Raw genomic sequence first — 14083 nt, forward strand, 5'->3', positions numbered from 1 at the left:
TCTTATCAACAGGGTGCCTGAATGAAATGTAATTGTACACCTAATCCTTAACTGTACCCCACAAAATCATAATAAAAAATATTGATTTAAAAAAAAATAAAAAAATAAAATAAAAAGTGCCACTTCCTATAATAGTCTTGGTGTCACGATCACTCTGTCTTCCAGCCACAACGATGCGCTCTGTTTAATCCAGACGCCCTGACTTCCTTGTGTCTACCCTTGCCACACGTCCCAGCCTCGCCAGAGTAATTTGCAAACTACTCACAGGAGCAAGCGTCGCCAAGTGTCTGAGCTTAGAGGAGGAAGAACAGAAGACCATGAAGCCAAGCACAGCTCGCAGGGTTCAGGCATCACCATGGGGAAGTTTGCTGGCATACCCTTGGCTATCTGGGCTTGGCCACTGGGTTTGGAACACGTGTTTGGGACCTTGTGTGTGGGCCACTGGGTGTGGTATACAGGTGGAGGCACGGGGCACTAACTTTATTGCCCAGGGGTGAGCAGTGTGCTGCCCCGCCGAGGCTCTGCTCTGTGAATTGGGAATTCCCTCCCTGCCGTCCCACTAACCTCCTGGGGGCCGAGATCCAGGATTGGCCCCCTCATTGGAGGGCCCCAGGGCACTGAGTTGTGTTTCATCCTTCTCCTAGGTCTCTGTGGATCTCTCGCTTCCCTTGTCTTGTTGTGGGAACACAGAGAGGCCGTGACCCCAAGGCTATTTTAGGAAGTAGCAGATTTATTAGTGCTGAGCACCCCGGGAAGGGAGGAGACGGGTCTTATACCTGAGTTTAGGTAAGGGAGGGGGTCAGGTTGAGTGACTATACATTTGCTTTGGAACTTACAAGGTTGTACTCAGCAAAACCAGATTTTCAAAGAACGGATGGTCTCATCTCCAGGATATGCATCCCAAGCAGGGGTTGCAAATGCTTAACTTCACAAAGAGAGGATTTGGGTTAAGGTTGTAAATTGGTTACTATTTAGCATTTCCAGGAAAGCTGTCTTTGGCGATTTGGTTTTCTCAAGCAAAACCTGTTTAGCAGGTTTTCGGAGCTTGCAGATCCATCTTTAAAAGGAATACTTTTAACTGTTATCAGCCCTTCTGGGCCACAGTCTACATTCTGGGGGTGCCCTGTGGGTTCATCCCTCAGCCCGCTGGCCCTCCCAACCCCATGTCCTGTCCTGTAAGGGCAGTTCTGGGCTGCTGGGACCCTGGGGAAGTAGGTTATCAAGGAGATTAGGATGGAATGTATAGCGGGAGGGATCGAACTGCAAGGAGCCCTTAAGACGTCCATCCATGTGTGGCCATCCCAGCTCTGTTGAAGCCCAGCCATCATGCTCCATCCACACGCTCCAGACACAGAGACGGGAAGGGAGGTGTTACTCTACTCATAAAGGGCATGTGAGGCAAGGTGGATCCATCTGCAAATTGGAAGGTGGGCTGGGTCTAGTGCCACGAAGACTGGATTCAGGACACCCAGAAGGGAGGCACTTCCCTTTAAAGTTAAAAAATTGGCCGGGCTCAGTGGCTCAGCCTGTCATCCCAGCACTTTGGGAGGCCGAGGGGAGTGGATTGCCTGAGTCCGCGGGTTCGAAACCCACCCGGGCAACTTGGCGAGACCTCGTCTCTACAATAAATCAAAAACTAGCCGGGCATGGTAGTGCGCGCCTGTAGTTCTGGCTACTTGGAAGGCTGAGGTGGTAGGATCGCCGGAGCCCAGCAGGTTGAGGCTGTGGTGGCCGAGAGCGTGCCACTGCACTCCGGTCTGGGCGACAGAGTGAGACTCCAACTCAAAGGTGAAAAGAAAAAACAAGTTTTAAAACTGAGGCTTTCGGACTTAATGGAAAGTACTTTTCAGGCATTTGCTTGCTAAACTTAAAATAAGCTAAAGTCTCAAAAATGCGTCTCGGTTTCTTAGTGTCGGTTTTGGCGCCCCAAAACCTCTCAGGCTTCTACTAAAACCTGGTGGCATGAGGGGCCCCGAGACGAAACTGTACCTTCCTGTTCAGAAGGACCCGAGGGACAGCGGAGGCTTGGGTGGCCCGCATGCCCCTCGCTGGCTCTGCTACTTTGGCCAGCTCCTCCCCTGCCTGTGCTTTGGTGTTTGAAAGTGCAGCCAGCAGCCAATTACTAATTGCAATTACTCTTAATTAAATGCTTACAAGGCCCCAGGCGCGGCATCAAGCACCATGAACATCCCAAAGTTCAGCCTTCAAGCGGCCCTGTCAGTGGACACAGTCTTCTGTATTTGTGGAAGCCGATTTCAGCTCGGCAGACTGCTGTGTGACCTCCCAGCTTGGGGGAGGCCAACCCGGACCCAGGACCATTCTGCTTGATCTGGGGCATCTCCCTGCTCGCCACCTGGCTCGCCTGACAGCGGGGGGGAGAGAATGGAAACGTGGACCTAGGGCGGGGGTGGACCCGGAGTGATGAATGCATGGGGTTGGGTTGAGGGTTTTCTCTGCTTTCCTGCGTTTGAACATTTCTATGTGAAGCCAAGTTAAGAAACATTACCATATAGATTGGGAAAGAAAAACTGACCCAGGGACAACAAACACAAAGTATTTTCTAGTTTGAATTAACATTTGAAAGCTTCCCTTTCTGGGGTGTGGAGGGATAGGACCTGGCTTCAGGGCTCTGCCGGAAGACAGAGGGACAGTATCTCCTCAGGGGTCTCCATTGTTTGGCTGCGGGTTCCAGACTTTCTTGTCACAGGAAGCAGCATACATTTAGACTCAGGGACATTTTAATAATCATTCCACAAGCATCCACTCTCAGGACAGTCTTGCATGTGTATGTATGTGTATGTACCACGTGTTTGTGTATTTGTGTGTACCTGTGTATAAGTGTGCATGCACACATATATGCATGCATTCCTGTGAGTTTTCAGTGCATGTGCATGTGTACATGTGAATGTCTGCACACCCATATGGGAACATGTGCACAAATGTATTTGCATGTGCATATGTGTGTGTATATTTCTGCATGTGTATGCACAGGCATGGATGTGTGTGCATGTGTGGAGGTAAATAATTGTTCTCCAGTGCTTTCAAAGAGCAAGCCCAGGGCCTGGTGTATGACGGATCTCCATAAATATAAGCAAGTAATTATAATATTGAATGAAGGTGCTTTTCCGAAAAACAGTGACTGCACATTTATTTAAGCCCTGTGGATGATGGTTTATGGCTACCATTCTTCTCTTTATATTTCATTGCTGTTGTTATATTTCATATACAATGGTCGTAAAGGATTAAACACAAGGTAAAACTCAGTCCAAGCCCCTGTCTGGTATTGTCTTAGCCGGGGGTGGGTGTTTTGTTGCACAGCTAATGTTTCTTGAGCACTTACTAGGTGCCAGGCCTTGGGAGGGGCTCTGGACCCTGTGGTGAACCAGCTGCATGGCATCAATCCTGAGAGCACAGTGCTTTAAAAGGGCCAGCCCAAATACGGTGGGCACTGAGATTGCTGTGCTTCTTGGGGTCGCTGGTCACTTGCTTAGAAGGCTCCACCTGGTGCGACACCACTGGAGTGATCTGTGGGAACTTCCCTGCTTCCCCCACAAGGACCAGTGAGAGGGCAGAATTTGCCAGAAAAGTCAAGAAGATGACACAGGCGAGCACAGGGCAAGTGGCAGGGACTTAGATGAACTGGGTGGCAGGGACTTTGACTCTGAGCCAGTGGCACTTCTGACAAGTGGCAGAGACTTAGCTGACTTCCGAGCCAGTGTGTCCAAGACTCTTGTGCTGTGTGTCTGGCCGTGCTGCCTGGCTGTGCACAGACACGGTCTTTTCTCTAGAAGGAGCTCAGGCTCTTCAGCACTGTGGTCTAGGAAAGCGACTGAGGTGGTCATGGCTTATGCAGAGGCTTTCCAGGACAGTGGGACTGCGGGGAGGGTGAACTTTGCCTTCCTCTCTGAAATTCAGGGCCAGGTTGTCAGCTGTCAGGAACCCCACGGGCACGGGGTAGAAACACATAGTCGCACTGTTCCCAGCTAGAGGGAGAAATGGGAATTTAGAGGTGAGAAATGCGAGGCCCGGGAAGGGGGGCTGACAGGCTGGGCACATGGATGTTTGAACCCCTCCCTGAGGACCTTGCCTGGTTCCCTGCAGGCCTAGGACATTTGGGTGAGACTAGTGCATTGCTCAGAGCAAGCCTACCAGGCTCAGAAGAGCAATCTGAGAGAGGGCCAACCTTGGAGAGCCAGCCTGGCCCTGTGTGTGACAGCTCCTGCAGTCCACACTTTGATGGGACACTTCAAGAGGAGACAAAGGAGATGGAGAGTGGATGCCCCTTCACATGAGGTACACAGTGGCTGCAGGACTGCCTGCTCTTGCCATAATTTATTGGAGTCCGAACTTGAGAGCTGTATGACAAAATGCCTAATTACCTTTGACCATTCAGCTCTGTTTCTCTTCCTATCAAATCCACAATTTCCAGGACACTCAAAGTGGTCAAAGCGAGAAGCAGCCCTTGACTTTGATTCACCAATGGGACCCTGGAACCCTGCTGATCTCTGGTCGCCCAGGGGCTCTGGGGGACACGGCCACCCCGGTCTGGGCTGGCAGGACGGGTCACTGGCCACGTGGGCACTTGTGGTCCCAGGACCCATCTCAAGGGCTGACTGCTGTCAGTCAAGCCTGTTGACAAGTGTTGCACCCTTTCCCTCCACACCGTCAACTTGTGATCGAAGGAGGGTGACGAGGGAGAAGAGTGTCCTTGCCAGTTTATTTTGACAACCACTTTCTGAGTGATGGCTTCATTAGTACCCAGATGGAAGAGAAGCATTTCCTCTTAAGCGATGTGCAGCACCTCAGCCCCGGAATCTTTTCCACGTGCATCCAGAATCCTCCTGCATGAGGATCATCCTCAGAGGATTCCCCTCGAAGTTTCCTTAGATTTGGGTCTAGGAATTAGAACAACCATATTGTGTGGAGAGCATCTTGTAAGAGTAAATTGCATCACTCACGCAGGCATGCAATCCGACGGTGCCGGTGCATTCACATTTCGTCGCTGGAGGGGACAGCTCGCTGGTTGTTTGCACCATGCGAGAGATCCCCAAGGGCGGGAGAGCGTGCTGAAAATGCAGAAAATTTAGCTTTCAGTAAACATATTAAATCATTACAATTTGTCTATGATGGCGGTTCACTCAGACTGTGAAGCCGTTTTCTTTTTCATTTGGCAGAGCACTTTCATGTCTCTCATGGATTTCCCAGTGTGCCACACAGACACAGGCACAGTGGGTACAGAAAGTGATTTAAAGCGCCTAGTCTTCCTGGGTCAGCAGTATAGAATGTTTCTGATGCGTGTGGGATTCTTATGCGTGTCTAGAACCTGGGAGGCAAGTGCTTCCTAACTGTCCAGCGGAAGTGGGGCCTTGGGTGTAGAGCCAGGAACTTCCGCTCTCTCTGCATGGCTGACTGGAGGTGCTCCATCTTCCAGCTATGGAGAGACCCAGAGCTCCCAGAGCAGGTGCCAGGAAATGGCCCCTGGTTGTTTCAGGGCCATGCTGCCAGTTCCTTTTCAGGCTTCTCTGGCTCTGAGCTGGCAGTCCTGGCGTAGGTGGGTATGGGCATGAGTGCGGGGGTATGGAAGAGGATGACGTCCTGCGGTGGAGATCCAGCCAGCGAGGATGCTTCTGGAGCAGGCCCTGGGGGGACTTCTTAGTATCTGGGTGTTCTGAGTGAAGCATTGAGAACACCCAGGGGGTGCAGTAGAGGCTATCATGGAAGGATGGCTTGCAACATGGAGTTTGTGGGGAGTAAGCTGCTTTAAGAACCCCGTGGCCAGGCTCAACCCAGAGCCTACAAGAGGTTAAGGCAGAATCCTCGGTGTGCCTGGCACTAGCCCTGGGCCTCTGGCAGACGGTCCAGGCCACTGCCAAGTGGAGACTTTTGCCTGTTTATCCGAGGAACACAGTTACAATCTTAGTATCATTTCCATCGTCTCCCATTGCTTTCTCAATCATCCACATAATCATTTGTTCCCACCTCCAGCAAGAATTTAACCAGTTTCCACTTTTTATTCATTCAGTGGGAAACAGTCAGTATCTACTCTGTGTCAAGACTTGTTTCAGGCTCCAGAGGTGCGTGGTTAAGGAGATGGAGTTCTTGGTCTCCAGAACTACCTGGGTCATCAAAGACAAAAAGGTGCAAGTGCTCAGACATGGTGAGATGGTTCAATGATGTGGGTGGGTCCCGGATCTCTCATGATGGCCCCACGGTTTTTTCCCAGGCATCTGTGTAGAGCAGTGGTGGGTAGCTCCCTGGGGATAGAGAAACCTAGAAGACAGAGGCCTTGGGGGATGGATTTGGGAAGACCCCGAGATGCCTCTGGTCATGGCTTGAATTCCAGGAGGGATGTGGTGGTCTGGGCACCACTGCCCTACTGGCCCTGGCCCTGGGGGACTATTCCCCTCCAGCTGCTATATGCTCCTGGAGGCCAGGGCTCTCTGATATATTGGAAGGACGAGATGTCATATCTTAGGAGATTGGCCACGTGGAGTGAAGGCCAGACCTGAGAGCTCTCCGGGCAAAGGTCCACAGTTCTGCTTCCTTGGGCAGCTACTCTATGTCTTTTCCTCAGTTTTCTCATGGATATCGCATTAGGATTACATGAGAGTACACATGTAAAGCGCTTTAAAGAATGCGTGTTCCATGGTACGTGCTCAATGGATTGACACTGTGGTTGTTCTTCTGCTTTTTTAACCTACTCTATTGGAGGAAATAATCATCTTACAAGCAGATGTAATCTCCGGGGACACAATTTTCATCTTTGTCAACAAGTGTATCTTTTCTTTAAGAAGGTCAAAATCAGAACATGTAGTACATTTCGCTGTCAATATTTAGCTAAATGATGCAATACTGGATTACCTAACTCTGAAAATTATGCTTTGGGATAATTTTTTTTTTTGAGTTGGAGTCTCACTCTGTTGCCCAGACTGGAGTGCAGTGGCCACTCCCGGCCACCGCAGCCTTGACCTGCTGGGCTCCGGCGATCCTTCTGCCTCAGCCTTCCAAGTAGCCGGAACTACGGGCACACGCTACCGCGCCCGGCTCGTTTTTGATTTACTGTAGAGACAAGGTCTCGCCAAGTTGCCCAGGTGGGTCTTGAACCCGTGGGCTCAGGCAATCTACTCGCCTCGGCCTCCCAAAGTGCTGGGGTTACAGGCTGAGCCACCCAGCCCAGCGCTTTGGGATAATTTAATAAGATTGTTCGCTGTCCCTAAACGCAAGCAGATGCAACTGGTTGGGATTTGAACTGGTGGTGTTTGTTCAGGCTTTCCAAGGATACGGTGTCTGGGAGGCAGAGCAGACAGCAGCCTTGGGAGACGCAGATCGGGCCAGCCTGCACTGCCTGGCTAGGTCTTGCTCTCTCGGTTCAGCTGATTGGGTTAGAGACCCCAAATGGAGATTCTGGCAACTGGCCCGCTCACACCTCTTTCCCAGAATCCCTCAGTCTCTCTTGCCTTTCCTGAGATCTCTGACCAAGAGTTTATTCTGCAAGGTCTGACCTGTGGTATCTTGAGGCCCTGCCTGGGGGTATGTGCTTCCCGGTGCCTGACTGGGTTGGAAGACGGGAAGGGTGGTGCACCCCCGCTGTGTGTTTCCTGTGGACATTTTGGGGGCTAGGTCAGCTTGAGTCTTCATGGAAAACAGATGCATCCTGAAACTGAGTCATTTGAGGGAAGTTTAGTAAGAGGATAATTTAAAGGTGGGCAGAGTGTAGAGATGGCACAGTCTGCATTGGGGATAGGAACTGTGGAGCTTGTTATCACTCTGGATTGAAGAGACGGGGAAGCATAGTTAGTCGAAATGAGAGAGAGAGAGAGAGAGAGAGTCTTGGAAGAGAGAGAGAGAGAGAGAGAGAGAGAGAGAGAGAAGAGTCTTGGAAGAGCTGCGGTCATTACCCAGGAAAGCACTCGACCCATGAGAGCCTTGCGTGGGGACAGCGCAGATGGGTGGGTGGTGGTGTGGATAGATACCCCATCCTCACCCTCCTCTCTCTCATCTCCGGACAGGGCTTCTCCATGGCTGGACCCCCCTGGAGGGTGGGCAGGGAACCCAGTGCAGGTGGGCTGGCTATGTCGTTCCTGGTAGGGAGGAATGACAAGTGGCCTTGGGGAAACGAAATCCTCTGTGTCACATGGTGAAAAGGTGGTGGCCATGATGTCCTGAGCTCGCTGTGGTTTCTCAGGCTGCAGGTGAGCCAGTTGTTTGCTCTCACTGTCCTTGGGATGCTGGTTTGAGATATGTTGGCCTCTCGGGCTCATCCGAAGAACTGTGCATGGACTGCCCAAGCCTAGAAGACACAGCGGTGAGCGGGGTGGAATTCCAGAGCCTGGGCCTTTGCACGCTGGCCACAAGAATCTGCAGATAGCACCGGCCATCGTCTGCAGATGACGTTTCTGGTTCCTGGCACATTCACGCCTGTGTGTCATGCACCCTGGTTACCAGTGATGAAACCAGCAAGGTTTCACCAGGAACGGTTCCCAGCACTGACTCCTAGAATGAGCCAAGTATCTCTCTTGTTAGGCCCCACCCAGGAGATTCTTTCTCACAGACCTCGTCAATTTGTGGCCCCTGGGAAGCGTCAGATACGTGGCAGCTGCTGTCAGGCTATGTGGTTGTCCAGAGGATTAAAGCAAAATCCACGACTGGGTGTTCGAAAGGGGAGTGCCAAGGCTGAGGGGTGTGCACCAGTGTCCCGGAGACAGAGCCAGACGCAGCTAGTTGAGGCGATGAGGGCGGAGTTGGAAACCAAAGGCCAGCTGGCTACTGTTAGACCTGCTGGCTCCAGGCTGTTTCCAAAGGACCCTCCAAGTACCTCTGGCATCTGATATGCATTAGGAGTCTTACCTGGTCTGGTTGTTGCCTCACAGAGTTTTGCTGACATTCCAGGCATTCATTTATTCATTTAGCAGTACTGACTGAATGCTATCGTTTGACACTGGTCTAGACGCCGTGTGGGCTCCCACAAATGCACACGTCTTGGTTGATGTCTTCATGGGTAGTTACTGGCAGGGAGGATTAGAAGCATCTACTCACATGTGTGTAGGAGAAGCCAAAATAAGGGAGTTTCAAGCAGGCTGCAGACTTATTTCGGAGCAGGGGGCATGGGTGATGGAGAGGGGTGGCATTTGAGCTTCTGCCTGGAAGAACGGGGGGGGGGACCAACACTTTCCTTTTTATTAGAAAACATATTGTGCAAGCAAAGCAGGGCATAAAAGTATGCAGGTCCAGTGTAGTATTAGTTTCCTGTGGCTGCTGCCATAAACAGTGTGGTTTAAAACAGAAATGTACACTTGTAGAGTTTTGGAGGCCAGAAGTCCAAAATCAAGGTGTCAGCTGGATCACACTTTCTCCGAAGCCTTTTGGGAAGAAGACGTCACTGTCTCCCCCACTTCTGGTGACTCCAAGTGCTCACTGGCTTGTGGTTGCATCACTCCAGTCTCTGCCCTCCTTCACAAGGCTTTCGCTTCTTCTCTGGGTCTTCTCTTATGTATTTTATAAGAACAGTTTTTATTTGCTTTAGGACTCGTTTGGTTGAATCCAAATGATCTTTTCATGAGATACATAATTTATTTTCATCTGAAAAGACCCCTTTTCCAAATAAGGTCACATTAATAGGTAATAAGGGCTAGAATGTGGGCATATCTTTAGGGGAGCTGCCATTCAACCCTTTGACCCTCCAGTTAAAAAAATAAAATGATGAGCAGCAGGGTCACATGAGAATATTCTGGCACCTTAGAAATCCCCAGTGCAAGGGTAGCCAACCGCCCCAGTTTGTCCAAGACTGTCCTAGTTGTAGCACTTACATTTCCAAGTCTTAGGGGGTTTCTCAGTCCTTTATAAAATGAGGTATAAACTGACCTCCAAGTGTCCCATTCTGATCCCAATTACCTCTCTATTGTTGTGGGAAAACGGAGAGACCGTGACACCGAGGCTATCTTAGGAAGCAGCGGTTTCTTAGCACCAGTATGACTCAGCGGGCGAATGCTCAAGGCTAAGCAACCCAGAGAAAGAGGAGAGGGGTTTTATTTGTTAGTTTAGGTAAGGGTAGGTCAACAAGACTATATATCTTTCTTTGGAATTTACAAAGTGGAATTTAGCACAACCAGATTTTCAAAGAACAAATTGTCTTCAGGATACACACGACAAGCAGGGGCCGTAAACCAATAACTTTATAAAGAGAGGATGTGGGGGTAAGGTTGTGAATGGATGACTATCTTGCATTTCCAGGAAAGCGGTCTTTGGCTATTTGGTCTTCTCAAGCAAAATCTGTCTAGCAGGTTTTTGGAGCTTGCAGATTGACCTTTAAAAAGGAATAATTTTAACTGTTTTTAGCCCCTCCCTGCCACACTCTCTCTCTAACTCCCTAACCCACGAAATACTGTCTGCAAAGTTAACTTAGTCCCCTACCTTTCCCACCTATGTTCATGTCACTAAACAATACATAATTTAGATGTCTCTCAAGTATAATTGCACAATCGAGAAGTTTGTTTCTATGGCTTGACATTATGATTTTGTGATTCATCCATGTCCTTGCCTTTGGCCAACACATTTTTACTGCTGTATAATATTCTCTCATCTGAATATACTACATTCATTTTCGCACCTAGTTTTGATAGAAGGGCATTGGGTTGTTTCTGCCCTTTTTAACCATGAATGACACTGCTCTGCACCTTCTTGTACTGAAACCTGCCTAACGTCCCCCATAGGACTAATCATGACAGTTTCTTCTCGAATGAACATAGCAACTGACATTTCTTATTTTGAAAAATACATTTGTCTTAGCCGAGTTCCCTTCTCAGAAAACCAGCCCTGGTTTCTATTGTCTCAAAGAACTAAAACTCACAGATCACTCCATCCTGACAATGGGATGCCAGACCCCTCCCGTTTACCAATCCTCTTCCTCTTCTCTCCCTAATTCTTGTTTTGTACATTCTTGTCCCCCTATATTAAACCCTTGACTTCAGTTGTATGGGGAGATGGGCTTGAGATAATCTCTCATCCTTGTTGACTGATATCATCCCAATATAGGGCCTTCTTTCCTAGCAATACTTGTCTCAACAATTGGCTTTCCAGCCGGGCTCGGTGGCTCAGCCTGTAATCCTGCACCTTGGGGAGGCTGAGGTGAGTGGATTGCCTGAGCCTGCAGGTTCAAGACCCGCCTGGGCAGCGAGACCTCATCTCTACAATAAATCAAAAAATCAGCCGGGCGTGGTAGCACATGCCTGTAATTCTGGCTACTTGGAAGGCTGAGGTGGAAGGATCGCCGGAGCCCTGCAGGTCAAGGCTGCGGTGGCCGGGAGCGGCCACTGCCCTCCAGTCTGGGTGACAGAGTGAGACTCCAACTCAAAAAAAAAATAAATAAAATAAAAAATAATTGACGTTTCATGTAGCGAGTGAGAGGGTTCCAACAGAACCCCTGGTGTTTCAGTGGCAGTAAGTACTTCTGGTGCACTTTTCAAGGGTGTACACCTAGAGGTCTTTATTTATTGCGATCTTGAGAGGGCCGTGTGATGCCAAACTTTCAGCAAAGTGGACACAGCTGCTTGCATGCTTCCCAGCAGGATAAAAGCTCCTGCTGATCCACATTCTCTTCATTTGGGGGTCTTCATTTTTTCCTATGCCGTCTCCAAAGACATGCACTACTTCAGGGTCACTGGTCTTGATATCTGGTCAAGATATTCTCCACTCCCACCACAGATCACCACATTATTCTTTTGCATGTGTGTGTTGGCTATTCTTAATCATTTATTCTTTCATATACAATTTGTAGAAGTCCTCTCAAGTTCTACATGAAAATAAGCCTGTTGTGAGTTTAGTTGGACTTGCATTGGATTGTAGATAAGGGTGAGGAGAAATGATCTCCTTGGGAGCTTTTCTATCAAAGATCGTGGTTTGTATCACAATTTCTCTGGCTTTTTTTTTGTTTTGTTTTTTTTACTTCTTTAAAATCAAGTTTTGTCATTTTACCCACAAGAGGCTTCTGCATAATTTGCTATATTTATTCTCGGGTATACTTTACATTTCTGTTGCTGTGGTGACATTGTGGTGATCCTAAATTATGTCAAAATATTATTTGATACTTCCCCCTTCAAGATGTGGAGTTTAATTCCTCTTCCTTTGATAGTGGGCTGGATGTATTTATTTGCGTCCAAATAAAAGAGATTAAAGTTGTCAGTGTGCAAATCCAGAGACACGTGTATAAAGTGCATTGGGGTTTCTTGCTTTCTCTCTTTTCTTTCCTCCTTTTCCTCCTCCTCCTCTTCTTCCTCCTCTTCTTCCTTCTCACTCCCTCAGGGATACTCACTTTGGGGAAGCCAACTGCCAAGTTGTGAAGACATTCAGAGAGTCCTAAAGAGAGGCGCACCTGTTTTAAAATGTTTTTATTTATTGCTGCATTCACCTTTGATAGAATAGGCCGGTTAGACTAGGGAAACTTTAGGGCTATAGGAAAGCCCCAAGCTCACGGATGCCTGCAGCAACTGGTACAGAACCATGTACACAAGCAAGGGGCCTAGCTATAGGAAACCACACCTACCTGTGAGGCTCTTACCTGATACACCTGCAGCACTGTAATTCGCCTCTCCAGGATGCTTGTGGTTGAGAGCCGACCACCAAGGCGGAAACCGACTTAGAAACCCCCAGAGCATGCGTATCAATGGGTTGACCTGAGATAACCATAAATCTTCATTGTAACACTGTTAGCATGAAATTACCCTAGGGGAGCCTCCCACTCGCATCAGACACCTGATGCCATGACAGTATTGGTACGGCCCTGTAAGGCCTAAAATTCCCCTGCAGGACATAAAAGAGGGGTAACAGAGACCCAGCCCTAAGACCACCCATTTCTAGGAAAAGCCCACCCCCAACTCACTCCTCAACATCCATAAGAATAAAAGTTATAACTCAGCAAGAGTTGGGGGCAGAAGTGGCAGCTTTCTGTAGGCTGTTTCTGTTCACTCTTCCTTTCTTGAGAGGATATTCTTCCTTGTTTCATAAAGCTACTTGCGTATCTTGCTTCTGTGTCTGTTTACGCATTCATTCCAAAATTGAACACAAGAATGTGTCGTCGACCACTTCATGCCAGGAGCAGCACCCCTTCTCCTGATAACAACTTTGATAATATTCTGTAAGATTTTTGCATCTGTGTTCACGGGTAAAATTGGCCTCAATTTTTCTTCCTTGTATATGTTTGCTTTTGGTATGGAGATTATGCTTGAACCGTAATATGAGTTAGATTACATTTGGATGTTTCTTCTAGTCCACTCACTCTTAATCTGCATTTAATCCACAGGTTAATCAGATTGAGTTATTTTTAATTAAACTGTCTATTTTGAGATAATTGCAGGTTTATATGCAATTGTAAAAAAGAATAGAGCAATCCTGTGTATCCTTTACTCAATCTCTCCAAGTGGTAACATATTGAAAGACTTCATGGGATCAGCCAGTTTTCCCAGCACCATTTACTGAATAGGTTCTCCTCTCCCCAGTGGTTGTTGTTGGAGGCTTTGTCAAAGACGAGTGGGTTGAGAAATTGAGGTTTTGCTTCCAGAATCTCTATCCTGATCCATTGGTCTATGTGCCTGTTCTTGTACCAATACCAGGCTGTTTTGATGACAGTAGCCTTATAGTAAAGTTTGAAGTCTGGAAGTGTGATACCTCCTGCTTTGTTTCTTTTGCTAAGGACTGTTTGGCTATTCGTGGTCGTTTATGTTTCTGTAAAAATTTCTGTACTGTTATTTCCAGGTCTCAGAAGAATGATGTTGGTACCTTAATGGGTATTGCGTTGAATCTGTAGATTGGCTTTGGTAGGATGGATATCTTAACAATATCGATTCTTCCTATCCATGAGCATGAGATATTTTTCCATTTGTTTGCGTCTTCTTGGATTTCTTTGAGCAGTGTTTTGTAGTTCTCATTGTAAAGGTCTTTCACTTCTCCGGTTAGGAAGATGCCAAGGGATTTCATTTTTTGGGTGGCTATTATAACAATAGCAAAAACATGGAACCAACTGTGTTGCCCATCTAAGCTGGACTCGATAAAAAAATGTGGTACATATACACAATGGAATATTATGCAGCCA

Source organism: Carlito syrichta, unplaced genomic scaffold (assembly GCF_000164805.1).
Source record: "Carlito syrichta isolate Samal-C Ts95f unplaced genomic scaffold, Tarsius_syrichta-2.0.1 Scaffold305810, whole genome shotgun sequence".
Lineage (NCBI taxonomy): Eukaryota > Metazoa > Chordata > Mammalia > Primates > Tarsiidae > Carlito > Carlito syrichta.